Source organism: Myiozetetes cayanensis, unplaced genomic scaffold (assembly GCF_022539395.1).
Source record: "Myiozetetes cayanensis isolate MyiCay16 unplaced genomic scaffold, myiCay2020 scf16, whole genome shotgun sequence".
NCBI lineage: Eukaryota > Metazoa > Chordata > Aves > Passeriformes > Tyrannidae > Myiozetetes > Myiozetetes cayanensis.
The window spans coordinates 2339503-2357374 of record NW_026087270.1 but is presented as its reverse complement, the minus strand read 5'-3'; positions in this window follow the sequence as shown (position 1 = coordinate 2357374).

Genomic DNA, 17872 nt, shown 5'->3' with positions numbered 1-17872 from the left:
GTACATCTATTTTGCTTTGTCTTTGGCCTTGCCTGAACTAAAAATTACCTTCTGAGACAAGAAGAGAAACATAACAAAAGACAGAAAGAAAATATTGTTATTCTTTTGGTGCTTGAAATTTTAGGAATAAGAAGCAATCTTTTAGGGTGGTTATTAAATCCATTGTTCAGATTTTGAGGGCACACTGGCTCCCCTCTTCAAGGACATAGCCAATACGGACTTTATATGGGCATACTGAGTTACAGGAAGGGTTTGTTCATATTTATGTTAGAGGAGAAACACTATGGAAGATTCACGCAGCATCAGCCACTCAATCTGTTCAGCCATATGCAAAATGGATATGGAAAACCCCAAATGGCATTTGCAGTATCCTGAACTTTTGGCCCAGGGGAATTGCCATGCTGGATCCATCCCATTTCAACATCCTATATCTGGTGAACACCAGGATCCAAACCTACAGTAACTGCAAGGACCCTGTGGTGGACAAGTGTAACTTGATGCACTGCTTCTCCTTCTCTTCCAGCAACACAAAACAGAAACAGCACAAAAGACAAAGAGTGGCAATAACTGTTATTGGTGTTGCCATTCACATTCCCAGCGTTCACTCCTGAAGATTATGGGATATAAAGAGCATGTAAGTTACAGAGATTGAAATGCTGATTTATGGGGTCTGAAATACCATCCCCAGAATCACAGTCTCCCAGTAGGTATCAGTTATAGAAACACTGGTGGTGTTGAAGCAATTCCTCTGAGCAACTGGAAAAGGGGATATAGAGGGAATAAAGCGGTAATAAATATTTGAGTCAAAGCTACCAAATACTTAGGATTAGTCCTAATTCATGTTAATGCTGTGTTTAGAAACATGCAACATCTTAGGAATGTTCTTTCCTACCCATCTATTTCGTTGAAAGCAGCCATATGTTTTTGGAAGTAGCAGGATGACTATGGATTTGTCATTACAACTTTGTGTGCTGTATTTATACTGATGAGACTAAACAGACACTCCTTGTGACTCTCTGGCTTCCAAAACTACCACATGCAGGTGTTTGCAAGGTCTGCAAATCTTGATTAATGTCCTCAGATTTTTTTTTTAATTTATTTTACTAATTCACTGTAATGCTGTTCTCAAGCTATTATAATTTATACAGTAACAGTATGTGGTACAACTCAGTACCCCCCATCAGATCTCATCTTTATACAGGAGGGTAAAAAGTCCTTCCTTTCCAATATCAAGCACTGTGTGTCCATGCATTGGTGGTATCTGTTTATCCTGGCCAAAAGACACAGTTTTATAAGATCTGCACATCACTAACAGTTTTATAATGGTACAAAAATAGTCATTGACCTCTGTGTTCTCTTTGGCCAATCACATAAAACACCATCACATAAAACCAATCACATAAAACACCAAAGAGGATATTCTGCTGCCTTATGGTTCTTTGATAATCTCTTATACATGAGCCCTGTGTTCCAATGTATAATTTACAACCCCTGAAATGCTAATGTTAACATCACTTTTCATACTCATTACACTCTTCCCGAAGGGCAGCACATTCCCTTGAGAAATGTGCTGTTTCATCAGAGATGCCTTTCCTGATGGTTTATTGAGGCACTTCACAGCCTGTTCTTGCCTTCACCCTTTACCCTTCCCCCTCTTTCATACAGGAGATCAAAACAAACACGATGCTCACACCCTGCCGTTTCCCAAGCACGCCCTCAAGAGCAGTCAGCAGCCACAAAAAGGCCACCAACACTTGACCACTTGTGAAATGCATGCCCTTCTCAAGCAGAAGCAGCATTTGCCCATTCTTTTGTTAAAACAGCCCCTCTGACGACTGGCTAATGAAAATGTTAGAGCTGACAGTCAGAACTTAAAAAAAAACAAAACTCGAAGGCCTTAAGGTAAGGTTAGCTACAGAAATTCCTTCATATATGAGCTGACCGAGGGTTAAAGCTGCTGAGGTATTCAGGTACCCAAAGCTGGATTGTGTGTCAGCTATTAAAAATACTTGAGTGCTTCTCTAAAACTCCCTAGGCTTTCGTATTTTGCTAAATTCCTAAATACATGAAAAATCTGGTCCCTAAGAGGCAAACAGCATCATGTGTGAGCCTGATAGTACAGTACCTGTAATGTACTGAAGGTTGCTGTGACATACATTATCAGGCTCCCTTTAATTGCACACACGAAGCCCTGCAACTGCTTGCAGCATCCATTTCACACTTGCAAGCTCCCCTTCACACTTGTGCTGCTCGTGGGGATGTCACGCTCAGTCAATTTGCATTTGTGAATGTGGGGCTTTGCATGGGCAAACAGGTGCACTCAACACCAATTATGCTTTGCAAGGCTGATGCCAAATGCTAATGGGTTTAGATTTCAAAAAAAAAACAAAACAAAACAACCAAACACCCCACCAACCTCATAGACTTCTTTCCCCTTTCCTATATAGAAATATAAAGGCTTAAAATATTTCTCCAGACTGAGCCAAGTCCCACAGGTATCAGTGGGCCTGTACCAAGTTCGTGGGATGGCAGCTCTGTTAAGGACTGGTTTTCCTCTCTCTTCAATATTTGTTCTCTTTGATTCTTGACATTGTTTGCATCATGTAAAAGTGATATTCACTGAATAGTAAAAGTAGTATGTACAACACAAAAAGCCTTGGGCTGTTGTAGTTTGAAAGATTTTGTAGCTTTAAACATTGACAATACTCTGTCAATGGTCTTTTAGATGCCTGAGTAAAATACAAGCAAGAAATATGCACACATTTTAAACTGAAACTGTTTAAAATCCTTGAGAAAGCCGCAATTACACATTCATAGACAATTTGTTTCTTTGAAGATTTTATTACCCACATACCTCCACTTAATCCTGGTGTTTTTACAACAGCCAAGTTCATGATACTGCAGCTAAGGTTTTGTCAGCACTTTAATTATTAACTTGTTTTCACTATGACTACAAAGCACCTTGCTTGTCTGAACTTGCCACAGAGGCCTCAGCTCTTTTAGTGGTTCCTCGGGTAAACCCTGTGTCTGTACCTTGCGAGCTCCCAGCTCTGCCAGGAACAGGCTGAAGACCTAAAGACCACTTTGAAACCCTTCCAAACCTGGTGCTTGAGACAATAAGCATCCTTTTCAACTCATCAAGAATCAGCAGTAAAATCTTTTAGAATGCTCATTACAGCCAAAAATTACCAGCCAGTGGTTTAATTTCCTTAGATACAAGAAAAGTTCTTGCTTTGATACCAGACACAATATTTTTCAGTGGTAACACCTGAACAATTTTTTTTTACAGATTTACAAATGTGTATCAGCCCCAAAACACTGGCAAGGTTCTCTCAGAATTGAGAAGTGTCTGAATGAACATGTTGCTCTTCAGGCAGCTGATGGAGCTGAGGAGCTTTTCTACCTCTGTTTATACCTTAGTATTTCATTATATAAAATAAATCAGCAAGTCAGGATCATCAGCCCTCCTTTCCACGTGATAATGATTTTGTTAGAAAATGGGGCAAATACACTGCTGTGGCATTTTAACTCCTTTTTCCCGTCCTCTCATGTTGGCTAATTACTTCTTTCAGGTTAAATGAACTCATTATGCCTATATCAGAGCTCTTTGAGAAGCAGGAATCACTTTCTGTTGTTGATAATTAAATGCACTGAGCTTGATTTTTGGTTTGGGATACAGTTCTAGGTATTTTTCTTTATTGTACATAGTATAAAGTGATAAAAATAATTACAAGTGGTGTTTTGTTGATGACAGAATGAAGGCAGCTTTTCAACTGGGGCTTAAAAGGTTCTGTAAATTGATTTAAATTACTAAGGGTGAGAGTAAGGTAGAAGGAAGGGGAATTGTACCCCTTCGACTCATCCCTGAACAGCTTAAACAAACTAACAAGAATTAGAGAATCCATCAAAACTTCAAGATATTTAGAAGGAGAATGTTATGCTATACTTTTACAACTGTTTTATGAGTATAATGTAGATATTTTTTCTTTAATTTCACTTATCCAGTCCTGTGCATATTTTTCTCTGCGACACTTGATAGAGTGGAACACCAAGAAGCTGAAGGCTTTTATACAAAGGTCAGATATGCTGCAGACATCACAAATTCTTCTTCTCACTCTAGAAATGGTGCCCTCTTTGATCTGAGAGAGATTGTCTGCCAGCATAAAAAAGTGTTTCACTCTTCATGCTAGTTCTGCTCCAGCTGTCTCGTGACCAGAGGATATCACCTGTATCCAGCTGTACAAATTATATACAGCACAGAAAGGGAGAGGGCTCCACATCAGGGATTAAGCTCTAACCTCTAAATTCAGTAAGAGCTGAGAGCTGCAACCAGACATGCAGCTTTCATACCAAGTGACCCTGAGCTGGGATCTGACAGCAAAACTCTGAAAGCTTAATTAAATGCATGTGTATAATTTCTTCTCTCTTAGGCCACTTAAGCAAAACACACTTTTATTTCAACCGTTTTTGCTCCATTACTAATGCTGTGGACAGAGGGGGATGAATGTTAATGTGGACATCACCTCGGTGTGGAATAGTCACGTCTGTGTAATTTCTCGATTCAATAAGGCTTGAATCAAAGCCTGTAGATACTGGTGGGATTGTGGATATCAATGGAATGTGGACTGACCCAGGTGTAAATTGCCAGGGCAATTTCTGAGCACAGGCATCACTCGTGACAACCTTCACTACAGTGTGAGGACAAACCTGGAGGACAACAGGGAAGGGTCTCCACTGAATGAAGGGATCTGGGGAAATAAGGGCAGTGGAAGGAGAAACAGAATCAGAGGATAACCTTTTTAATGAAAATAAATATAAACCTAGTTTATTGCATACCAGTGACAGTAAGAAATAAAGAGAGCTGAGATGGAAGGCTCTGGACTGGCTCTGTGGGTAACCCAGACTCCCTGATTCATTGTCTTTGTCTTTTAATATTTATGTCCTTCTTCAAGAGTTATTTAACTATTTCCAAGCCTATTTTAAATTATTAAATCTCTCATCTCCTCACTTCAACCCCAAATCCAAATATTGAAAATCACAGACCTGATGTATATGTCTGACATTACCTGACCAGAAGAGCATATGCTGGGAGGATTGAAAGGGGATCAACCTCCTGCTCTTTGGGAACCCAGCTTTTGTGTGAATTGACCTCCCTCAAACTATCAAAAAAACAGAGCAAAGAAACTTTTCATTCTTATGCTGCCAAGGAATAATTTAATATCCAGCTTGAATCTTCCAGATGTTACAACAATGCAATATGTCTATGAAATGGCAATGATCACTTAAATCCAGTACTTTGGCATTAGTATTTGATTATGTCTAGCTGTTGTACAATTAGACTCATACTATGTATTTTTAGGATGTCTGAGAATACATTCCTTTTTCTTTTCGACTTCTAAAATTACTAAGATTCTCTTTAACACCTGACACCAACTTTAAGGCAATTAATGCTTCATTTGCAGTTTCTTCTCCTGCATTTACATTTATCACCTGTAGAACTACAGAGAAATGTGTTTCTCAAGATTACAGCTGTGTCAGCTAAGACAATTCCAAACAACAAAAAAAGGCTGTGACCCTTTCACTGGGGTGTGCTGTCATATTGGTGTTTGCCTTTCTTCAAGAATCAACACGTGGAATATATAAATATTTATATTGTCAAAGGGTACTATGAAAATAATTGTATGAAAAATCTGAACTGCGAAATGGTGATTTCTTGTGGGAGGGACCCTCAAAACACTAAAAGCAAAGACTTATGGAATGTAATAGAAAATAAATATTTCTTTTGTATGTTCAAATCTAGGTTTGCAGATAGTCTCTTCCTACAGTTATATTGCCACCTTTATTAAAAAAAAATCAAACTTATTTGCATGACAAAGATATTTTCATTCTGCTAAATTATTCTAATGGGACTTGGTAGAGATAAAAGTAAACTGTTAAAATATTCTGCATGGCTAAGTCTGCTATCTGCAGGTAATATTCATTCACTAAGATAACATTTTTAGGGTTTGGAACCTAGCTTCTTGAGGGTAAAAATAAGCCTTTATCTGTCCTTCAGGATTATTAACAGTAAGTGATTTCCACATTAACATCAATAGCAATAATGAAGATGTCCTTTTCAATTCATCCCGGGGAACTTTGAGTGAGAACTGTTATTTGGCGAGGCTTCACTCTTTAATAGAGTCCAAAGATAATTGGGTATTGAAAATTCCATCTAAATCAACCAAATAAATCTTTCAGTTACCAAATTAATAATTTCATTGATGCCATCAGCCTTCAATTTTCGGTCCATTAAATTCCTAAATTCATCTGAGAATGACACAGCAAACAAATTAAAATGAGTTTCTTATAAAAATGAGAATGATAAGATTATGCCTTCTAAAAAAAGCAATTTAACTCCAATAAATTATTTTTAAATTATTAAATGAGGCATTGCATTAACTATAAAAGAAGAGCATAAAAGGGCACCAACCTGTGGAAAATAAGACATCTATAGACCTCTATAACCTTGGACAATTATATCTGTAATAATTGGCTCATAAAACTTTATGGCAACTTGTACAATATTCCTTTTTTTTTTGAGATAGCATTGTGATCAGCAGAACAATTAGGCGGAGAGGAACAGACTTTTTTCCTCAGGAGCACATGGCTAAATGTTTTCAAATAGCCTCTTGTTGCTTTTGCTCAACACAGAGCAACAAAGTGGAATATTAAATCACATTTAAACTACATCGTGAGCTGCAGTTTGGCAGCTCAGTGTCAAGGAGGTCTGCAGGAAGAATTCGGGATGCAAGACAAGCAAATTCCATGACTGTTTTCTTTAGAGTATGTGCTCAGTACTTTGAAGGTTTGAACCTTTAAATGTCAGGTTTGATATGTTGTCTCCTTTTCAGCTCTTGTTCCATCAATTTCATAGAAGGCCAAAATTCTGAAGAATGAGCAAAAACAAAATAGCGAGAGACTGCAGTAACGTCTTGATAGCAAAGCAGAGGCTTTAATTTATCCCCAAAGGGGAATAAATGCTACCTCCTGCTCGTGGTGGAACCCTCTCAATAATGCACAAATCCATGGAGCTGAAGAGGTGTTTCATCCCTGTCCTGGGCCTGGAAGTGTGTACAGGAAAAACCAAGATCTGCTAAATGACAACCAGCTCAGCCCTGTGGCTGCCTTGGCACAGGCAGCTCCTCCTGCCCAATCCCACACAGATTTGGCTCCCTCCCAGTGCCTTGCTCTCCCTGCAGGAATGTGGGCTGTGTGCTACAGCCAGGTAAACATTTCATACCCTACTGGAAAACCTGCTGCAGCAAAACCCAGGCAAGGCTTTTCACTGACTGCAGTGGAGTGCCAGGCCTCAGCCAAGGGAATTGCAGATGCACTCCTTGTTTTCAGGAGATAACAGGCACATACAGCCACTACTGCACCACAACCTCCTAATGAAAGCCTTGTGGGCACACATTAAACCCCTCTCAAAGATCCTCTGCTCGCTTCCTCTCACTACAATGAACCAGCCTCCTCTCAATCCAGAAGCCAGAACCCCTGCTGATTCCAGTAATTCTTGCTTCTCTGAGCTAAATCCTTTTGTGGTTTCCCTTCATTCTCCATTCTACACATTCCAGCTAAATTTAAAATGAAACAGGTACCAAACCAGGCAACATTAAAGACCCAGAGGCATGAACTCTATCCAACAATGTGAGTGCTGTTTGAATTAATGCACTACAGGGTTTAGATATCCCCGATTTCTTCACCTTTGATTTCCCAGTGATGTCCAGAATAAATAATTACCTTATTAAAGGACTTCTGAAGCCAATAGAGCAAGGTAGAAAACACTGAAGTCACCAATTCAGCCTTTGATTCTGTCTGACAGAAAATTAAAAATGAATGAGAAAAAAATTAATAATAAATGTATTCATGGCCTTATTGGGATTCATGACTCTCTTGCCAACATTAAAGAAGTTCAACCAATTGTTCCTCTTAAAGTGAAATAGCATCAGAATGCCAACTGTTCAAGCAGTATGTTTATAAAACGTGCAGTAAATTTATAAAAACACCCAAACAATGTATCACTGCCTCAGTTACAAAATCCTTAAAGCTAGGACTTTAGGCAAAGTCTTTTAAGAAAATTGAACTTTCACATCTTAACATAAATGTGAAACTAAAACTTCATACCAATTGCCTTTAAGCTAAGCAAGGGTTTGAAGACAGGCTCTTACCCTCTTCCTTGCATCAAACACTAACTTGACACCAGCTGGGTTCCCAGAGTTACTGCCCACCCCATCTGGAAAGGACAAGGGTATTTTACTAAAAGTACAAAACTATATTTCCCTTAGCCTTGTTTTCACGTGTCTGAAGTTGTACAATTAATTATTGAATCCTTCTCAAATATCAGCTCAAACACATGGGGTTTTGCAAAGTTATAAAAGTGTAGCAGAGTAAAAACAAAGTCTTGTTGTGGAAAATGGCAGAAAACAAAGAAGATAATCTCATATTGGGATGGTGCTCCACTTGTCATGAGCACCAAGGTTAAGGTATGATGACCCAACACCTACTGTATATATAATATCTCTCTATATATTATCTGAGTGTGATCATAGAATGGTTTGGTTTGGAAGAGACCTTAAAGATCATCTTGCTCTGCCCCAGTTTTCTCATTCTGTCTCCAGTGCAGAGGCCCTCTGATCATCTCCATGGCCTCCCCTGGACTTGCTCCAGCAGGTCCACTTCCTTCCTATGGGTTTAACGTGGGGGAGATGATCAGGAGGAGCTGGGCTACGGGCTGGGCATTGACCAGCAGGTGGTGAACAATTGCACTGTGCATCACTTGTTTTACTGGGGTTTTCTCCCTCTCTCTCTTTTTCCTTTTAGTATCACTATTATATTTTACTTTATGTCATTTATTAAATTGTTCTATCTCCACCTGTGTTTTTTTTTCCTTTTTCTGATTCTCCTCCCCATCCCACCAGGACTTTGTGTGTGGTGCTGAGCTGTGGGCTGGGGTTAAACCACAACAGAATTCCAAACTTTAACCGGTCTCTGCAGGGGGTTGTGGCACAGGGCAGATTATCCAGCAGTTCTTCCTGCACTACTCAAGAGCAAAGCATATTTTTGTGTCTTAGGAATGGGATGACATTTTTAATACCAGAATAATACTGATTTAGGAGGCTGAAATCAGTAAACTTAAATTGAGTAAGTGGTGGGTAGGAATGTCTAATATAACAACTCTTTTAATGTCATGCATGTTCCCATGTTTTAATTCATAAATGACATTATCTACTATTATCCTTTCAATTCACTTGTTTGGTTAGGGCTGACATTTTTTATCCCTGTATTTACTGATTAGATCTAGAGTCAAAGGAAAAGGAATATAAATTAGTTTTTCTAATTACTGCAAGGCTCCTATACACTGCAAGTCTATCTCCAAAGTAATTTCTGTGGCTGATTCCCCGGAAACCAACTTGCAGAGGATAAGACTAAAACAACTCTAAATCTTTGATTAAGGAAAAAAAAAAAAAAAAAAGGAAAAAAATCCTGGCAAAGTCTGTGTCTGCACAGCTGGTGAGAAAACTGATTGTCCAGACTCCAGCACCAAAGCCTCAACACCACATCACAGGGTATCCAGATCAAGTGTTCTATTAATTTACAAGAGCCTGTTATGGCCCCGCTCCTTCAGGAAAATCAAGGAATATGTGCCCTGGTGTCAAAGTAAATTACAGTGCCAGAAATAAACGTAATGCTAAATTAGCAGCAAAGAAATTAGGTATAAAAATGTATCTGCTTTTTAAAAAACAAATGCTTTCTTCAGCTCACAGTAACAACAAACACATATTTGTATACAAAAAAAAAAATTTAATTTTTTCTGGGAGCAGTAGATTTCTTATCTTTATGTAAGTGGGTTTCCTGTCTTTTTATTTTGAGAATTGGTTTAGTATTTGGTTGTTGGATCAAATTCATTAACAAGATAATTCCGATAACTTCAGTGGCTTTTTCACAGGGATAAATTTAAACCTCATGCAAATACATCTGTAGATTTCAATCGGTTTTGGATCAGAACTTCTATGCAAATTTGCAAAGTGATACAGAATGTGTCTCATTGGGGCACATTAACTTAAATATTCTTGTCAAAACCATACACCATTTCCAATACATAAAATTAAATAGGAGCTCATAAACTTATAAATATGTTTATTAGTCTTTCAGAGACAGGCACAGACTAGTAAACATTTCAAAGTCTGCATCCCTCTAGCCCCAAGGGTGTCTTCTTTAAAGAAGTCATTGATTTTTGTCATCAAAAAACAAGTATTCAAGTAACAGTCTCAAACACAAGCTGATGGTAAAGTACCCAGGATTCCCAAAGGTGCCATCTGTAAAAGGATCATTGATTTTGACCTTTTGGGTGGATTTGTCTTTTTTTCCTAGTGTTTTATTATGTGCATCAATAACAGGGAAGGCAAAGAAGACAAAACAAGAGAGAGAAAATATAACTTTTTAGAGATGTATGTTTGGACTTCTGCCAAGAAAATATTTTTGCATTCAAGTATTCCACTGCTACCAGCTCCTAATCAAGAACAAAAACAAAACAAAACCTAAAACCAAAATACTCCTGAAAAATGTAACTGTTTAGACCAATAGCTGGCTAAAAAAAATATTCTAATTATCTGGTTTTGTCAAAGTCCTTTGGACTTGGCATTGCTCATGTGTGGCCTCAGTAAACACATCCATATCCATTATCCTCTCCCTGTATGAAAGTGCAGATCTTGATTTAGGAGGGGGAAGCTGGGATCAGATCCAATTGTCAGCTATTATTAAAAAGAATCTCTAGAAGCAGCAGTAAAATCAGCTCACAACCCCCACAGGAAGGGGACACTGAATTTGCCCTGCACATAGGGCATATTGTGCAAATATTTAGTTTTCTGTTAATCCCAATTAGTGCGTGAAATTAAAATATGGACTTGCCTGGCTCCCCTACATCTCAAACATGGTTAGGAAAGGCTGATATTCTACCTTTGCACCAGTAGAAATACTGGGTGATGTCTAGGCTGGGGAAGAAGGGTAGCAATGTTAAAAAAATAAATCTGCTTATTCTCCAGCACTCCAGATGAACAAAGCAAAGAAGGCACATCACTTCAGTGCAAGCGGGAACATGCCAGAATATTTGGAGAGTATTTCACATGTAAGATGCTGAAAATGGCAGGCCATGTCCAATACAGCTGCTCATTTCAGCTCCAGACTGGTAAAATTCTGCACAGTGTGACAGGACTGCCTTTATCTTCCCCCAGCAATGCAGCCAGAGAGACAGTGCAGGAAAAAGCAGGGAAAAGTACTTTTACTGGTGCCAGACAGGGTTTGGCAGGGGACCAGACCAGCAGGTAAAGCCATGGCCTCCAGCCCTGGTCGATAATAACAGGGAGCACCTTCAGATGCCAAGACCTCCCTCTGCATCAACAGTCAGGGCCCAGTCAAAACACTTTAGGCTGCATTTCTGCAGCCACCTGTACACCACATATTGCCCTGTTTTAACGAGCTTCAAACAGGAAGGCCATGTAACCTTCATTTTCAAGCTCAGCCTAAGCCATGTCAATATTCTGCCACAGCCATTCACAGGTACCTGGAGTCATATTCAGCACAGGTAAAGGGGGAGTGCACTCTCCAAATGTGGAGTCATGAAAATAAAATGCTTGATTTGTCCCATTAAAGTAGTTGCATCTGTTCATCACTCTCCAAGCATATGCTGCGTGTGAAAAATGAGAACTGTGAGCTGCAGCCACAGTAGCTCTCTGTTCTCCAGCTGTGAAGGTTTATACTTGTATCCCTTTTCAGCTCCTACAATGGATTTAACTAAGGGCAATTTTGCCCATTAGCAGGAATTCTTCTAAACAAAACAATCCTTTCAGTGAAAATGAAGAGGCTTTGGAAATGATTGCAAAGTGGATTAGGATCACTTATGGTAGATAGCTGTTGACAAGATACTGCTTGTGATTACCATGAGCATACATTGATAGGTGCCAGAAAGGAAGCTCATCACTGAAACGATATAGACATTTCAACATATGTTCCAAGAAAACATGTTATGTCAAAGAATTTTTGTCATTTCAACAAGAAACTTTCCTTTGGCTACCCACCAGAGGATGTTCAAAAAACCCCATCACCAAGCTGAGAGTCAGTCACCCATATGATTCTAATCCACCTCAGAAAAGAAGCAATTGTACCTCCTGCTTAGTGTTTGCACACAGTCACTTCACCTGTGCAACAGATATTCAGGGATAAAACAGTTTTGGTGAATATGCTGAATATTAAACATCTCTTGCTTTTACTGTTTCATTCTTCTATTTAAATGGGTATTATAGCACAGGGTTATCACCCTCCCCTGTGGTAATCAGGCTAATATTAGCTAGTGCTCACGGGATCAGCAACAAAGGCTGAAAAAAAGCTGAATACAACATTTGTTCCCGCACCATTTACGAATTTTGAAAATTGTTCTCCTAGAAAGACAATAGCCCCACTGTCCTTTCTCACTACTGTCTGCCCTCAAGTTTAAATAAGCATGAAAAATCAACTGTTTCACATGACCCCTCTATATATTCAATTGAATATGTATTTTATACAGGTGAGCAGAGAACAGAACCTGCTTGTATTTACCTTTTTTCTTCCTCTGCAGTGAAGTGTCACTGCCACCATTGCATAGATCAAGAAGTATAATAAAGCATTTTATTTGGGGATGGGCTTTCATATTGGCATTTTCAATTCATTTATCTCACTTATTTTTAGCTTTAGATGATCTCTTTGTCAGGTAATTCCCACAGCTGCCTTCCAGTGAAGAAGGCAGCAGCAGGAAGTCAGGATGTGGAAAAGGATGAAAGCAGTCTCAGAGGAGAATTCTTTATGCAACCCACTGTCCCTGGGCATCCTTTTGCAGTCCCATCCCAGCTTCAGTGCTAGGCTTTGGATCTCTCCCAACCACAAGTGTCGGCTAAGCCTAGCCGAAGAGTCTCAGAAATCACCCAGATCAAAAAGTTCATGGGGTGAATTATTCTTGCAGCCTGATCCATCCTATGTGGTAGTCTGGGTGTTCAGAGTTGAGTTCTCCAGTTACACTTTGCTCTCCATGACTTTGGGTCTCTATTTCTCCTCCTGCCCTCCTCCAAGTTCCTTCCCATTCAGGTTCCTTTAGTCTCACACGTTTGTGTGACAGGCACTCTCTCATACACACTTGTTCTCTCACACCACTACTCTTATGTTTGTTTTGTCTTTATCTAGTTTTGTCTTTATCTAGTTGACCCTCACTCTTTTTCTTGTTTTTCTCCCCTTGTTCCCTACAGAGACATACCTGTTTAAGTGGATGATGGGGGAGTACAGCAGGTTTTGCTGTCAGTCAGCTGCAGTGCTCACTACCTGAACTTCAATCAGTGCTGCTGAAGAAGCCGAAGGACGCGAAGAGACAAGCCAGGCTTGGATAAAAAATGAACTCTGGGGCTTTGTGGAGAGAAACACCCTATAGATTTGCCTTACATGCTTCTATCATATGCTACCACCATCTGCCAGGCACTGATAACAAAACAACTGTCCCTGGTTTGTTCCAGAGCCCCAGATACAGCGGTGCTTTCCCAGAGCAAGTGACATGGAAACACTTCTTTCAGATCAGTGGCAGAACCCGGGTTCAAGGCAGAATCAGCAGCGACATGGAGTGCTTAAACAGCTCTTCACAGGCTCAGGCCCACAAACCAGCAGTATTTTGCACAGCCATGGAACACGATGCCAGCAAATCACTGAGGTAAAGCCATCGGAGTTTGTTTCATCCTGGCACAACCACTCTCCTCCTTTTGGGATGTTGTTATTGTGCCTGTCAATGGGTGGTCACAAACCAGGGGACACTGACCAATTAGCGGAGTCCTCCTCTGGCAGGGGCTCACGCTGTGTGTTTGTCCTGCAAGCTGCTGCATCTGACACTGAAATTGGGATTCATGTGGTGCCCTGGCAGCAGCTCTGCCTGAGGAGCCAAAAGGGAGCCTCCCTCGGGGTAAGCCAGCAGGTGTTAAGTGTATGCTAAACTGGGCTCAGCTGGAAGCCACTCTTTCAATGTTAGAGGATTGTCTTGCATACCCAGCACAGTTTGCTGAGCGTTTAACTAGAAACACAGGAGGAGTAATGCTTCTTTCACCTATTTCATCCTACCAGTAATAATAAAATTAGTTTGTCTCCCTTTTAAGGCAGGTTCAGTAATATTGCAAATTTAGAGTAAGCTATGCCTGGAGCAATTAAAGCAGTTCAACTTCCTGATCATCATCATCAAAATAGTAATAATAGTACAGAAATGACATGCAGAAAGTGAATTCAACACACAATTTGGTGTGATGAAAGAGTGGTAACATAGAGGTGATGTTAGTAACAGGCTTATTTGTGAAGGGAGTATGTTTTGAGATCTCAGGAGACACCCTGTTATCTCCCTTATTGGTACCCCAGGGATTAAATAACACATTTACTATCAATACATGTTTACAATGGCCTACATTTTAGAATTAGAGACTAAGGTATTTCACAGTGGACAAAACTATCACACGTAACACCACACTTCAATTTTGATTTATCATTAGTAAACAAAGAAGTTAGTTAGTAATGGGATTGTTAAATATGTATTCATATATATCTCCATATATATATATGTTTGTAAATATATATATGCAGTGCTACATTTCACTGATACTCATGGACAGCCAACTTAATGTTGCTTTTTTTCCATCTCTAGGAAAGCAAGACAGAGATGGAAATACTCTTTAAATAAGCTTTTGGACAGTTAATGCATTGTTTAACAATAGGGAATAGTGATGGCAATAAAGCTTGTAAATATCCTCTTCTAGATTTTTTTCTGTTTCAGTAGTGACCAGTTGAGGCATAGTTAAGAATGCCCTGTGTTCTCTGATGGCTGGTGGGTATGGATTTAGGGTTGTGATGGAGAGTCCAAGTGTGGATTATTTTATCCATTTATAGTAGCAGCCATGACATTTCTTTCAGCAGCCTGAGATTCCAGAAATTTCTTATGGAAAAAGAAGTGTGGGAGGGGAGAGGAGGAAACACACAAGGTATAATTTTATCTGCCACATGTGAAATCACAAACAGAGGGAGCCCCTGACCACGTGTGGGTGGACACCTTGCCATCTTTCCAGCATAAAGACAGTTGACAGGCATGAAACTAATAGTGGAGTCAGCTCCAGCATCAACAGGACTCCATGTCCTGTTGGCATGGACGTGGTGCTGGAAAAATCAATAGGATGCACCTGTGTCTCTTTAGGGGCACCATAACTATCTACCCATGTACTGTTCAACTTGCTCCACTTGGAATGCAAACCCCACTTTAATCTTCTTTCCCTGAAGTCTAAACTAATAAAGAATTTTAACTGTTGGCTGGGAGAGGATGAAAGCAAGCATGCACACACTCCGTGGATAATGAAGGACTCTCAAGCACTGTGGTGGGTCACATTATTGATGTCATAGATTAAAAATGCACTCTCTCAAAATGTTTCCAATTGGTACAGTTTTAATGGCCATAAGACAATAATATCTTGTTGAATATGCACCTGTAGAGAGTTTAAAATTAAAGAGTCAAGCCTTTGTTCTTCCTTCCAGGCACAGCCTGAACTGCCCTGTCTCGTCTTAGCTCTTTTCCTTATGAAAAAGCTCCGTCTCCCGTCATTTTAAGAGACGACAATAGGAATGGGAGGCTGGAAAACAAAGGAGGACAAAATGCATTAACAAGAATGTCTACAAAACAGTTGTTAAAATGAAAAGCTTTTTCCATAATTGAAGAGTCCTGGCTGGTATTTCTGTGCGAGGAAATAAAAGAGAGGGCAAGTGCAGAGACAAAGGAAGAAGATCTTCATTAGGAGTATTGTCTTCCACATGGTTCCTCTAAACAAGAACTTTCTAAAGGATTGACATTTCCATTAAAAGGGCAGGCAGTTTACTATGAAATGACATTCAGTTTTAAAGGCTCAACCTAGAAGCAATTTAGAGCATGAACGACAGTTTCCAATGCCATCTTTTCATTGCTTGGTTGGCTCTTTATGTGATGCCACCTTTGCCACATGAACAATAAGGAAATACCATTAACAGCAGCAAAACCCCTCAGGAGCATCAGGATTTGTTATTTACTCCACCATCCCATTTACTTAGGAAACCAGAATGGGTGCATGTGCCATTTAGACCCACTTTAAGCTTCTCTACACTGACAAAGTGGATGAAAAGGAGGTTTCTGATGGCAGGACTCTGGCCCTCTGTACAGTAAAAAATACTAATGCTGGCAGCAGGCAGTAAAATATTCTTCATCACCCACTTTTCCTTTAGGAAAAAATGCACAGGCATAGACTCTAAAGGTAACTGATTCTTCTAACTTTGTGTTTCCCTGTTCCCACTTCAGGTCTACACTCAGTGCCACTCTGAATCTGTTAGCACCAGTGAGAGTCTTTTAAGGGTTTTCATCATACTTAAAAGGCAGGACAGGGGAGCTCTAAATTAGCTCCCCAATCAACTTTTTAAGTAAGACTTAATAAGCCTACTGACTTTTCAGGAGTCATTTAGTGCCACTTCCCTTCCCTGTCTTGCTGTGACACTCAGCAGCACTTGAGAAGTGACTGTGCTTGCTTAAATGCTGAACTGGAAGCTGATTTAGGTCTCTTCCCCTTCCCACTCCAGCAATTCACACTCACAAGGCTAAGGACAGTAAAAAAAACCCCCAACCTCTCCCCTCCAGCCCCCCAATATAAATAAAATGAAAAATTACACAAAGAGAGAGGAAAAAAACATTCTGCTAAATTCAGGAGAAAAAGCAGCTTTTTGCCAACTGCACATTGTTCCTCTTTGTCTCACCTAACCTTTGAAACAATGGAATTTCTCAATATTGCTGAGGAAATAGTACTATAGAAGTATCATTCTCCTTTTATATTTACTTGTATCTTAAGCCTGATGGGAAAATGGTTGGAGTTCTGTGATCTCTTGTTAAGTTTCTTGAATTATCTTGTGAGCAGCTTGCTGCAGTTCTTTTTTATTAACCTCCAGACCTTACTATTTAACCACAAATAGATTTAGGTCATGCATATTGAATTGTTTTGATAGCAGTCTAGTGTTTAATAATAAACGCTTCTCCAGAAAATTAAACAGTTCCAAGGCTGTGCTCTACAAATGTGGTTTTGGAAAGAGCACCATATGACAACTCAGATGGGCTAAGAAACCACAGGACATTAGCAATGCTCAGAGCAGACTCTTTCTAAGTTGAATAATTACTTAGGGAGGATTATGACAGAGATAACCGGATATAACAGAAAATAAGGAAATAATGAGGCATCAAACGGCCAATGCCAGACAGCTGGCTATCAAAAGGCTACCACCAAGTAAAATCCATACTTGAATTATAAGTAGTTTAGGACCCTAAGAGTCATCCCTTTTTATATCTAGTAAGCATTTCTCATAACTTTGATCATCTGATGTCCTTTATGGAACTTTATTGTGTAAAGACGATGTAATATTTATTGGTTTACAGATCAGCCCATCTCAGATTTGGTTTTTTCTTGCTTTTTTATTTACCACAACATCTTGTCTTAAATTTATGTATCTATCCTCTAAAATATTTATGCAAGTTGGGTCCAGAGGGAAGCAATCTTGTTTTTGCAGATTGTTGTTGGTGCTTTGAGACAACTCTGCAGAGTAAGTAAACACAGAATAAGAGAATTGGTTTTGTGCGTGCTTTCCTCGGGCACAAGCTCCCTGATCACTGTAATATTTGGAATTTGGTATTACAGAAGTGCCAGCAGCTCTGCTGGAGCCAACAGGAGGCAAACATTTGAAATGTGCTGAAGATTTTTCCAGATATTTCTGGTTTTGTTCTTTATCA